Genomic DNA, 12,823 nt, shown 5'->3' with positions numbered 1-12,823 from the left:
GCGGCGCGGGGCCCTCTCTCCGACCGAGGTGAGGCTAACCTGAGGCGCTGACGCCGTCACGTTCCCTCAGCACCGGGGCTGGCGGTGCCGTGCGCCGGTATGAGGGGAGGGCGAACTGGCGCAGCAGAGCGAGAGGACGTGAGCGAAGAAATGTGTGTACAGTGAACGAAGGAAGCGACTGCCGCCACACTACCCCAGAGCCAACCAACCGTGCTCTGAGCGGGCAGGAAGCTCCCTGACCAGTGACGCGGTCCCTGCCACCCGCCCTTTGTCCTACACCCGGCTCTGTACACTGCAGCACACGGCTGGCTGCTAGCCCTAGCTCCACGCTCCGCAGCCGCCAAACCAAAAAATAAGCGGACGCCATTGCGCAGGCGCGAGCTACGGTTGACTCCGGGCTAGCCCGGGCAGGGGCAGCTGGGACCAGAGGGGAAGTGATGGCCCACCAGCGCCGGGCCCTCTGGGAACTGTAGTTTTCGTTAAGAAGCCCGCGTCTTGTTTTAGGTTTCGTGGTTTGCCAGATCCACCAAAATAGGGGAAAAGGCATTCATTACACAATGATATTTATGTTTCCTGCTACCACCAAATTAAAGTTCACTGCCCCGCTAAAACTTCAGCAATGAACAACAAAAACAAACTTGTCATGTTCCTATCAGCGTTGACTTACAAGTGGTGGCACCTTATTCCTCATGACAACTAGTTTGTGGGCACGATATTGATTCTTTCCTCCCAAATAAGGTCTTAACATAAGATATTTGTTTTTCTGGATTTAAGAATCTCAGTATAATGCAAAGTGCCACATTACACAAAGTACAAATCTACCACACTTTAAAGCTAAAGATGCCAAATGATCACTAGGACTCAAAAATCAAATACCATAAAACTAGTTGCAACAACTAAATCACTAAACTCGGCAGATGAGAAGGATAAAGTCTATCAAAAAGGAGGATGCAAAATGCTCAATACTTTTTTTGTGTGTGGTTTACCAAAACCAGTTTCCGGTGTTAGTGTCACTTAAGCGTCTCAGGGAGGAAAAAAAAAAAACCCTCCCTATAGTTACAGAGGTTTGTCACCAACATCTCCATCTATATTTCTCTTGAGTTTCCACCTGTATTCTTTTTTTAAAATTATACTTTCAAACATAATCTTGGTTCTCAAATATCAAAGGCAGGAGGGCAGAATAGAGTCCTAAGGTCAAATTACACAGGAATAAACTGATAATAGATGTATACATATTTACATACACATCCAGAAAAGATCTTTAGTTTGGGCTTTTTAATTCAAACTCTAGGTAAGATTTACTTAACTATATACATATATGATATACACAAATATTCACATAAGTAATAATGTTTAGATGTTTATACATAATTCCAGGACCAAGAGATGGCAAAGGAGAGCCCCAATCTGAAAATTATGAAATTCAAATTAGAAGAATGGCAATATCAAACAAGGCAAAGCTTTCTGCAATGTATACTTAAATATTAGTGAAAGAAACTCATCACAACATGATCTTGCTACTATCCCAACTCTTAAAAACTTGATGATCTAGCTAGCCAGTTCATGGTGGCCCAGTCCTTTAATTTTAGTACTAGGGAAGAAGAAGCAGGCAAATCTCTGAGTTCAAAGCTAGCCTGGTCTACATAGTGAGTTCCAGACCAGCAAGTACTACATAGTAAGATCTTGTTTCAAACAAACAAAAAATAGACATTTTTAACCTAACTTTTAGAATAGTCATAGTTGGACTGTCCAATGGCCAAATATTTTACTGGTGATTAATTAGGACTGAACAAGAGGTAAGAGTGGAAGCCACCTAGGAAGACTCTGAAAGAACTGGGAGGAAGCCATCCATCTTAAAATAAACTAGTACCCCTACACAGATACTAACACTTTAAATTGTTAAGTTATCTTACACCATTAAGATGCTACCAGCATCAAAATAGGCAGAATGGATAGCTGGCATTGACTTTGGCCCTGATGACAGTTACATCATTGTAACAACTAATTCTGACATCTTGATGACTTCTGGACTTCCAACTATATAAAAACAAGACAATATTTGCCTATTTAAACCAGCTGGAGTTACGTTTCTCACACTTTAAGTTAGTAACATAAGGATTTATTTCTCAAATTCTAGAGTATGCGCTCCAGGAGAACCTGTTTAAAAAAAAAAAGGTATAGTCTCCCTCCCCCCTCCTTTTTTTTTTTTTTTTTTGGTTTTGTTTTGTTTGTCAAAACAGGGTGTCTCTGTGTAGTCTTGGCTGTCCTGGAACTTGCTCTGTAGACCAGGCTGGCCTCAAACTCACAGAGACCCATCTGCCTCTGCGTTCTGAGCGCCTTCCTAGCTCAGTTTGGTAGAGCATGGGACTCTTTTTTTTTTCCTTTTTTTAAAAAAAAATTATTAGATTTTTGAAAAACTATTAATCCAAGTTCCCACTCCCTCCTCTCCTCCTATTCCTTCCACACACCCTCCCATCCCACCCCCATCTAATCCTCAGAGAGGGTAAGGCACATTGCTTTGTGGAAGGTCCAAGGCCCTCCCTACTATATCTAAGCTGAGCAAGGTATACATCCAAAGTGGTGACACACATCACTGCCTGATCTCTAGTGGCTTAGTTTTGCCTTTCTGATCTTTAGGCAAGCTTTATTTATTAAAACATAAATAAAACATCACTATACCACCTGGTTAGCTTTCCTTTTATAAATTCCACCTAAAAATCAAGACAATTTTCCTATTCATACTAATACCACAGCTCCAGAATTACATAAATATATTCTCTCACTATAGAAGTAATCTAATATTCACAAAGAAAAAAAATAAAGCTGAGCTTGATGGTGGCACACACATTTAATCCCAGCACTCAGGAGGGCAAAGGTAGGTGGATCTCTGAGTTCTAGGTCAGCCTGATCTACAAAGTAGATTCCAGGTCAGTCAGGGCCATTACACAGAGAAACCATATCTCAAACAAACAAACAAAAAATTTCTAAAGCAATTTCATGATTTAACTATGTTAACTAAAACAGTAATATTCAAAACCCCAACTGTGAAAGCACTTCTAAATCTAGAAATAACCTGGGAATAATTCAAAAGATAGCATTAAAATTCAACTTAAGCCATCACAATAGCACATTGTAATCTCAGCTATTGAGGAGTCTAATGCAGGAAAATCCTGAATTTGATGCCAGCCTGGGCCAGGAAGGGTGACTCCACATTGGCAGAGAGCTTACCTAGCAGGCACAAAATCCCAGCCAACCCGTCACTGCATACTCCAGACACGATGGCCAAACCTGTAATCCCAATACTTAGGTGGAGGAAGGCATTATCTTCTACTAAACAGAACTAGTTCAAGGCCAGCAAGGGATACATGAAACCATGTCTAAATAAGTCAATAAATAATTTTTCATAAGTTAGTTGCCAATTCTAAAAATACAACAAAACATAAAATCTGTTCTGATAGCATGGCAAACCTAGGGATTTTGAAAGGTGACATCATTCCCTCCAATGGAAATGTACATCATTCTAAAGCAGGGTCATTCCATCCCCAAACCCCACGTCCGTGTCTCTGTGTATGTTTCTGTGTTGGGGAAGCACATTATCTATGTGAATGCACATAACCATAAGGAGGCCTGAGGAAGACTTCAGCTGTACTATATTGCTTTACACTTATCTTTTGAGACAGGGTTTGAACCTGAAGTTCACCCATTGTGGCTAGGCTAGTTAGTCACAAACTCTTGGATCTACCTGTTTCTGACCTCAGACAGACAGTACATCACTTTTATGAGGATGCTAGGTATTCAAACTGAGGTTATTTGTGCTTGTACAATAAGTGCTCACTGAGCTATCTCTCCAGCCTAACCATTCTTTCTAAAGCCACTGAATTTGGGGTTCTACATATACATAAAAACATACATTGATAGAATAAGAAATGTCTAGAGCAGGGGGCTGGAGAGATGCCTCAGTGGCTAAGGGCACTAGCTGCTCTTCTAGAGGTCCTAAGTTGAATTCCCAGCAACAACATGGTGACTCACTGCCACCTATTATGGGATTTGATGTCATCTGTCTGATTTCCTCTTCTATCTTGCAAGCATACATGCATATAGAGCACTCATATACTAAATAAAAAATCTGTATTTAAAAAAAAAAGAAAGAAAGAAAGGTCTGAAGCTACTGAATAAATAAGAAAAACTAGGGCTGGAGAGATGGCTCAGCGGTTAAGAGCATGGCCTGCTCTTCCAAAGGTCCTGAGTTCAATTCCCGGCAACCACATGGTGGCTCACAACCACCTGTAATGAGGTCTGGTGCCCTCTTCTGGTCTGCAGACAGAATATTGTATACATAATAAGTAAATAAATAAAGTTAAAAAAAAAAAAGAAAAACTAGCTAGGTGTGGCTTTAAAAAACAAAACAAAACAAAACAAAAAACCCTTTAATACCAGTACTCCAGAGGCAAAGGCAGGTAAACTCTTTGAGTTTGAGGCCAGTTTGGGCTACATAGCTAATTCCAGGATAGCCAGAGCTATACAATAGAGAGTCCCTGTCTCAAGAGGAAAAAAAAAAGGAGAAAATTTGTTTGGGTGTTAATTTAAACAAATATTCTAACAAAACCAGCAATACTTCTGCCAAGATAAACAAAATTATGTAACAAAACACAAAAACTGTTATCTTTTCCAAAACAGGTAAGTTTTCTATTTATTGGTTGGTTATTATTAATTGATTTTGTTCTTTGAGACAGGGTCTCCCCATGTAGGTCAGGCTAGCCTTGTGCTCATGAATGGCCCCTGCCTCTGACTCTCAAATGGTAGGTTCACAGGCTTGTACTACCATGCTTGGCAGAGAAGGTATTTATAACAGGATTCTGGGAGCACTTGGATAGATGGTATAAGAACAACTAATTCAGACCATTCCTAGAGAGACACACACTGCAAAACCCCCACAAAAAAAAAAAATCACATGTTCAGATGATGAAACCTGAAGACATCCAACAAATCATCAAGGGTACAAAATTATCAAAGAGATATTATGTTACTGAGAACATAAGAACATGACTAGCATTTAGGAGCTCTAGAGCCCATCTGATCTACATAGCAAGTTGCAGAAATGCCAGGGGCACAGAATGTAAGACTCTGCTTCAAAAACAAAACTTTTTTTTTTTTAAATAAAACCTTGAGCTGGGCGGTGGTGGTACACACCTTTAGTTCTAGCACTTGGGAGATAGAGGCAGGCCAACCTGGTCTATAGAAAAAAAAAACACTAAATCTATTCAATGTTATTTTTAAAACAGTTAAAGAAAAAAGATGAAAGCTATCGAAAAAAGAATGAAAGCTATCAACTGACAAAGATCAATTAGTAAGATGTTAGTCGCTTCCAATTCTCTCTTCTGGCACCTTTTTCAGAAGACTGCCTAAATCATTACAACATTCCAAAATGAAGTGTTACTTTAAAGCATAACCAAAATGAGATAGCAATGCAAGTACTCCAATTAAAAGAAAAGTTAAGGGAGCCAAGTAGGCGACAGGGACCTAAAGTGTTAGACTTATCACCTCTACCCTAAGTGTCTCAAAATAAGCAAAAGGTTTACAAAGGGAAATTTTGTGACCTAATCAAATCATATTTAATTCTGTCTTTTTCATTCTCAAGTGTTTGCTGTTGCCCCAGGAGATATTTCTTAAGTTTCTTCAGTCTTTAACAGACTTTTAAACTTTAGTTATACCTTTAACTACTTTTGTCTTCATTGAGTTATTAGGAAATTACACACATCTCAATTGAAGTCATTATCACTCTGATACCAAAACCAGACAAAAACCATATGATAAAATTATAACCAATGTCCTTTATGATATAGTTATAAAAATCCTTTAAAATAAAAATGAATTCAGAAACATAAAAAAAGGATGACCTTTGCTAAATGTGGTTTTCTTCCAGTAATTCAAGATTAGTTTAACAGCTGTTGCAATACACAATGTTATTAGAGGACAAAAACCACATGACTAGAGCTGGAAAGATGGCTCAGCAGTTAAGAGTACTAGCACATGGAGGATTACAACTCCAGTCCTAGGTGACCCAACACCCTCTTCTGGTTTCCTTAGGCACTGCGCACATATAGATAGACACATGACATACATACAGGCCAAACACCCACACAATAAAAATCAATCTTTAAAAAAAAAATAAATCAATACCCATGTGATAATCTAAATATTTTTTAAAAAATCACTTGGCAAATTATAATAAAAGATATTTAAGAACCAGGTAGTGCATAATAAAAGATATTTAAGAACCAGGTAGTGGTGGTGCACACCTTTAATCCCAGTTATTTTAATCCCAGGCAGAAACAGGCAGATCTCTGAGTTCAAGGCTAGCCTGGTCTATACAGGTAGTTCCAAGACAGGATCCGAAGCTACATGGAAAAAACTCTGTCTCAAAAAACAGAACAAAACAAAAACAGAATTTAACAAGCTAGAAATTGAAGGAAACTTCCTCAACTTGATTAAATGGTAGCTATGAAGAATTCATAGTTGAGACTGATTTTTTTCTTTCTTTCTTTTTTTTTTTTTTTTTTTTTTTTTTTGGTTTTTTGAGACAGGGTTTCTCGGTGTTGCTTTGGAGCCTGTCCTGAAACTAGCTCTTGTAGAACAGGCTGGCCTCGAACTCACAGAGATACGCCTGCTCTGCCTCCTGAGTGCTGGGATTAAAGGCATGTGCGCCACCACTTCCTGGCTGATTTTTGTTTTTTCTAAGATTTGCTATGTAGCTTAGGCTGGCTTGAATTTGTAGCTAACCTCCCACTTCAGACTCTTGAGTGCCAGGAATATAATAGATCTACACTGCTATAAAACCAGACCTATAGAGTGTGTGTGTGTGTGTGTGTGTGTGTGTGTGTGTATACACGTGGGTATAACATACATACTTTTGGGGGAGGGAGGTTGCAGGGAGGACAGGGTCTCACTGTGTAGCCCTGGCTTGTCTGGAACTTAATATTTAGACTAGGCAAGCCTTGAACTTACAGAGATCCACTGCCTCTGCTTCCCAAGTACTGGAATTAAAGCTGAGCAAGACCAAATTCAAAATCTTGGTAGAAAAATGCTTTCCTCTAAGATCAAGAATAAAATAAGTATGTACACTATTACTACTTCTAGTCAATATTGTACTAAAGGTTATCTAGCATATGCAAATAGTCAAGAAAAAATAAAAACATCTGATAAAGAAAAAATAAGACCACTTTTATTTGCAGAGACTATAATCTTGTATATAAAAAAAAATCCTAGGGCTATAGAGATGACTTAACAGTTAATAGCACTGATTGCTCTTACCGAGGACACAGGTTCAATTCCCAAGACCCACATGGCAGCTCACAACTGTCTGTAACTTCAATTCAAGGGGACCTGACACCCTCATACAGACTTATATGCAGGTAAAACACCAATGCACATAAATTAATTAAGTATTTAAAAAAAGGAAAGAAAATCCTATACAGAACTAACTGGGTGTGGCACATGCCTGCAATCCCCTAGCACTTAGAAGTGGAAGCAGGCTAACCACACTAACCACACTATTACATAGCAAATCTGAGTCCAATCTGGGATGCATGAGAGAGACCCTGTCTAAAGAAAAGAAACATCAGAAAACACAAGGAGGAAATCACAAACTATTGGCACTAATAAATCCATTAAGGCTATGTCATGCCAATATACAAATAGTACGACCGGGTAACAACACTTACTGTCCTGTGGAACTTGCTTCGTAGACCAGGCTGGCCTCGAATTCACAGAGATCTGCCTGCCTCTGCCTCTACCTCCCAAATACTGACATTAAAGGCATGTACCACCACTGTACATATAGTAATTGTATTTCTACTGAGGAGGTGGCTCAGTGATTAAAGTGTTTGCTATGCAAGAATGTACAGAGTTCAGATCCTCAGAACCCTCATAAACACGGAGTGGGCATGGCAGCCTGCCTGTACCTGTCTCAGAAGTAGATTTCCTGGAGCGAACTGGCTAGTCACACTACTAGACCATGCCTCAATGAATTAGGTGCAATAGCAACTGAGGATGATTCTCAGCACAAACCTCAACCTTCATATAAACACATACATACATGTGCACCTAAAACACATATGCCCATACACACACACACATACACACACACACACATGCAACTGCATACACATGACCATATATACACACACACACATACGTAAAATACTTTTTTAAAACAAATTTGCTGCCAGGTTTTGTGATGCATGCCTTTAATCCTAGCAGAGGCTGGTGGATCTCTTGAGTTTGAGGTCAGTCTGGTCTTCAGAGCTAGTTTCAGGACAGCCACGGATACTCTGAGAAACCCCGTCTTGAAAATATCAATCAATCAATAGATAGCTAAATAAAATTTTAAAAGATTGAGTTAAAATAGTATTTAATTTCTAAACAACTTCACTTTGCTAACAGTAAACCACTTGTGAAATATTAGAAGACAAAACATAATTCTGCCCTGAATTTCTCCTTAAGAAATTACCTAAGTGCACTAATCTGCTTTCATGTCAGACTTCCAACTTCATTGCTAATAATGCATGTATGGGAAACTTAGGTTTCCTTCAAACTGAAGTTACTCTAAATTACGCCATGAGAGAATAAAATGAAGAAGACCCAGAATGTCACAGATATAATCAGTCGTCTACCAGACTAACAGCAGCTAGGAGATCAGTGAGTTAAAAGAGTTTGAGGAACATAAAATCCCATTACTGGAAGAGTTATCTTCAGGGACTTAGGACTAGAATATATTATTATTTTAAAAGCTTAAACAAAAACAACTGTATTATACATTGCCTAAAGAATATTGTAAAAGATGGCTGGCAAGGCATTTATAAAAGGGTAATTCAAAGAGAAAGTACTGGGCATTCTTGTTACCAAAACAATCCAGAGCATAAAGGTGCTCTCATTCTAAAGTATGAGCATCTAGGAGAGGGTGTGCTAGACATAGAATATGATCACCAGTCAACTCATCCTAATCATTTTATCTTTCTCATCTGTAAATCAACAGTGCTTTTTCTGCATACAGTCGGATCTAATTATGATTAGAATAAGTCACTGGAGTCCTGGAGTCACTGGACTGAGACAATGTTGGGCTAAATTTCACTATATGTATCACTATATAGATATAGATATAGATATATACACACACCTGAAGCAGACATGTGATTTTTGAGAAATGACTTTATTGTTCTAAATGTCCTCATGTATAATATGAAAACTTTCATTAGTCTGAATCAAGGTTCTCTCTCTTTTTTTTAAGTTTTTTTCCTCTTTCTTTTATGTGCATGAATGTTTTGCCCACACAGATATATGTGTACCACATGTATGCCTGGTGCCTACTGAGGTCAGAAGAATTGTATCCCCTGGGAATGGAGTTACAGATGACTATGAGCCTCTATGTTTGCTGGGAATCAAACTTGTGCCCTTTGCAAGAGCAACAAAACACCAAAAGCAAGATTTCTTTTAACACTAAAGTTCACTGACTTGAAAACATGGAAAGCACAATAATAATAACCATAATGATGTGGGGTGCAATATTCCACATTTAACAGCAGAAAATTATGGAGAAACTATATGTAAGTTTTAAATAAATAACCAATATTTTCTCCAAAAATATTAGAGCTCCCTAAGACATACATATGTAATAGAAATTTTGAATTACAATGCGAAGTTAACTTCTTTGGGATATGTTCAGTAGTTAAAGCACTCAATAAGCAAGTGTGGAAACCTAACTCCTAATTCCCAGAGCCCACGGTAAGTTATGTACAGCAGCCTGTATCTATAGCACCAATGCTCCTACCTTGAGATGGGAGGCAGTGACAGGAGACCGGCATATGTAGAACAACAACAGAGAGAGAGAGAGAGAGAGAGAGAGAGAGAGACTCTAGTCACAAACAAGGTAGAAGGCAAAGACTAATGTCTAAAGTTGTTCTCTGCCCTCCACATGCATAATGGAATGTGCACACCCTCATTCACATAATCATACACTCACCTGTGCACGCACACAGAAAGAAACTGACATATATGACCACTAGTAATATAAAAGCAAAATCATCGCCAAAGTATATGTGGGAATACCTAAAAATGGCTACCCAATTTGAGAAAACATATAAGCCCCAATCTAGACTTTAATTATATCATTTTTTTTTTACTCAAAAAGATGTGCACCATAAAGCAGAGACAGACTTCAAAATATTTTACTGAAAGCAAGAGATCTCATAATTTAGGTGCTTAGCCAAAATATTTTTCTGTTTGTTTTTTGTTTTTTTGTTCGTTTGTTTTTTGTTTTTCGGGCAAGGTTTCTCGGTGTAGCTTTGTAGTCTGTCCTGGAACTAGCTCTTGTAGACCAACTCACAGAGATCCGCCTGGTTCTGCCTCCCAAGACTGGGATTAAAGGTGTGTGCCACCACTGCCTGGTTAGCCAAAAATCTTAAATTGCTAAGCATCACAGTAAGGGATAAGAGTAAGAGAGTGGAGAAAAACTATTTTTCTTAAAAAAGGAAAGGAGGGAGGGAGGGAGGGAGGGAGGGAGGGAGGGAGGGAAGATAAAAAACCTACAAATGAGAGAAAGCAATAAAGACCATTACAGGTGTCTGGGAGCACTGAAACTTATGTTAGCAAAACCTAACAGCTAGGAGTGGTGTTTCAGGCCTGCAATCAGAAGATTGCTAAGCGATCAAGGTTAGTTTGGGATATGTACTGAGTGTTCCAGGACAGCATAGACTCAAGACCCTGTGTAAAAAAAAAGAAAGAAAGAAAGAAAGAAAGAAAGAAAGAAAGAAAGAAAGAAAGAAAGAAAGAAAGAAAGAAAGAAAGAAAGAAAAGAGAGAGAGAGAGAGAGAGAGAGAGAGAGAGAGAGAGAGAGGAAAGACAGAAAGAGAGAAAGAAAAGAAAAAGAGAAAGAGAGAAAGAAAAGAAAAAGAGAGGGAGGGAAATGCAAAGCTACTAAAAGATGAAGGGTCATCTGGTAAATAGATTATTAACAGTGATCAAAGCAGAACAGCTGACATACAACTTTTATTTAATTCAATGTTTACTAGAGAAGATACAAGGAAGAAAATCAATTTCTAAATCATTCTTTATAGCATACAAATTACTGATAGTAAACCAAATTCATCTTCAAACATGTAAGATTCTTCCAAACTGATGGATCAAATGTCAGACAGACATTTAAAGTTTCAATTACAATACTGTTCAGTAAAACATAATAGCTAGCAGTCATGTGGAAGAAATGATCTCTAAGTCCCAGACGGAACTAGGATCTGTTTGCTTTAGCAGCATTTATCCAATCCCCTGTCCAACTCTTTGCATATTGAACTACTCAATAAATACTTGCTGAATAAAAATGTCAACGTAACTTCCATCTACTCAAGAAATAGCAAATCAGTCAGGCGGTGGTGGCGCACACCTTTAATCCCAGCACTTGGGAGGCAGAGGCTGGCGGATCTCTGTGAGTTCGAGGCTAGCCTGGTCTACAAAAACTAGTTCCAGGACAGGCTCCAAAGCCACAGAGAAACCGTCTCGAAAAAAAAAAAAGAAAAAGAAAAAAAAAAAAGAAATGGCAAATCAGAGACGTTAGCATGAATATTACATGAGATGGGTTCATAGACATATTAGCAAGGAAAAGACACCCTGGCTCAAAAAGGAGTAATCACATTCTAGCCTACAAAAATTCTCTGAAAAGTAATTATGGCAATAATATTTATGTGTGTTTTTATGTGAAAATTGAAAAAGCTTCAAATAAATGGTTTTCTGGATTTTTGGGGTTTTTTTGTTTTGTTTTGTTTTGTTTTGGTTTGGTTTGGTTTTTGGTTTTTCGAGACAGGGTTTCTCTGTGTAACTTTAGAGCCTGTCCTGGAACTAGCTCTTGCAGACCAGGCTAGCCTCGAACTCACAGAGATCCGCCTGCTCTGCCTCCTGAGTGCTGGGATTAAAGGCGTGCGCGCCACCACCGCCTGGCATAAATGGTCTTTTTTTAAAAAAATAAGAGACCAGAGAATGGGGAACATTTACTATAAACAGGGTGGGACTAAACATAAAAATTATGTGCCAAATAAAAAGAAATAAATGGAAGACTGATCCTGGACAATGTTTTACAAAAGTTATATTCAACATTTAATAAATAAATGAAAAATATATAAGAAATGTCATGTGTTGCAGATGGAAGTATGATCTTTCCAAATATAAAACCACACCAAGTTAGAAAAATAAAAATCTAAGAGATAAAGGATTTGTAAGTAAGTACATCAAATGAGAAGTATTTACAAAACCAGCTGGCCGAATATTTCAGCAAGCATGAACGCTGCCTAAATATTGCAGCTGTGTCCAGCTGAAGGGAAACTGCTCTTGCTCCAGCAGTTCCTGTGTAGACAAAATTACAAAATCCAGAGGGGTACACTTGAAACCAAACTTTCTAATGATTTCACCTAACTAGCAAGGTAACATTTACTCTGCTTTCATTTTAAGAGCTTACTAAGAAAAGACAGACAATTACAGACAAAAACTACCAAGTGTGCCACTGCACCTACAGAATAAAATCTAAGCTGTATTTAAAGGTACATGCTCGATTAAAAGGTATTTTTGAATAATTATAGAATTTTTTACATTCTATAATAGATGCTATATGTAAAAAGAGGAAGGGGAACTAAAATTAAAAGAAAAAATTCTATTCACAACAAAGAAAAGACCACAAACAAAAAGAAAAACTTACTTTTCTAGTCTACCAAATCACAGTTTAGCTGTATCTAAAACACAGCCTCAAGTTTTAATGGGGGGGACGGTTGGGGGTAGTATTTTA

The 12,823-nt window shown here is 38.3% G+C and overlaps 1 protein-coding gene across 4 annotated transcripts in view; it reads right to left on the bottom strand.

Annotated features, from left to right (window-relative positions):
- Kansl1 (KAT8 regulatory NSL complex subunit 1) overlaps positions 1-12,823 on the bottom strand; it is a 131,087-nt gene that overhangs the window by 105,244 nt on the left and 13,020 nt on the right. The gene's annotated exons all lie outside the window — the stretch shown is intronic.

This window comes from Myodes glareolus, chromosome 9 (genome assembly GCF_982192425.1).
Source record: "Myodes glareolus chromosome 9, mMyoGla1.1, whole genome shotgun sequence".
NCBI lineage: Eukaryota > Metazoa > Chordata > Mammalia > Rodentia > Cricetidae > Myodes > Myodes glareolus.
The sequence above is the reverse complement of the archived record's forward strand: the minus strand, read 5'-3'. Positions and strand labels throughout refer to the sequence as shown.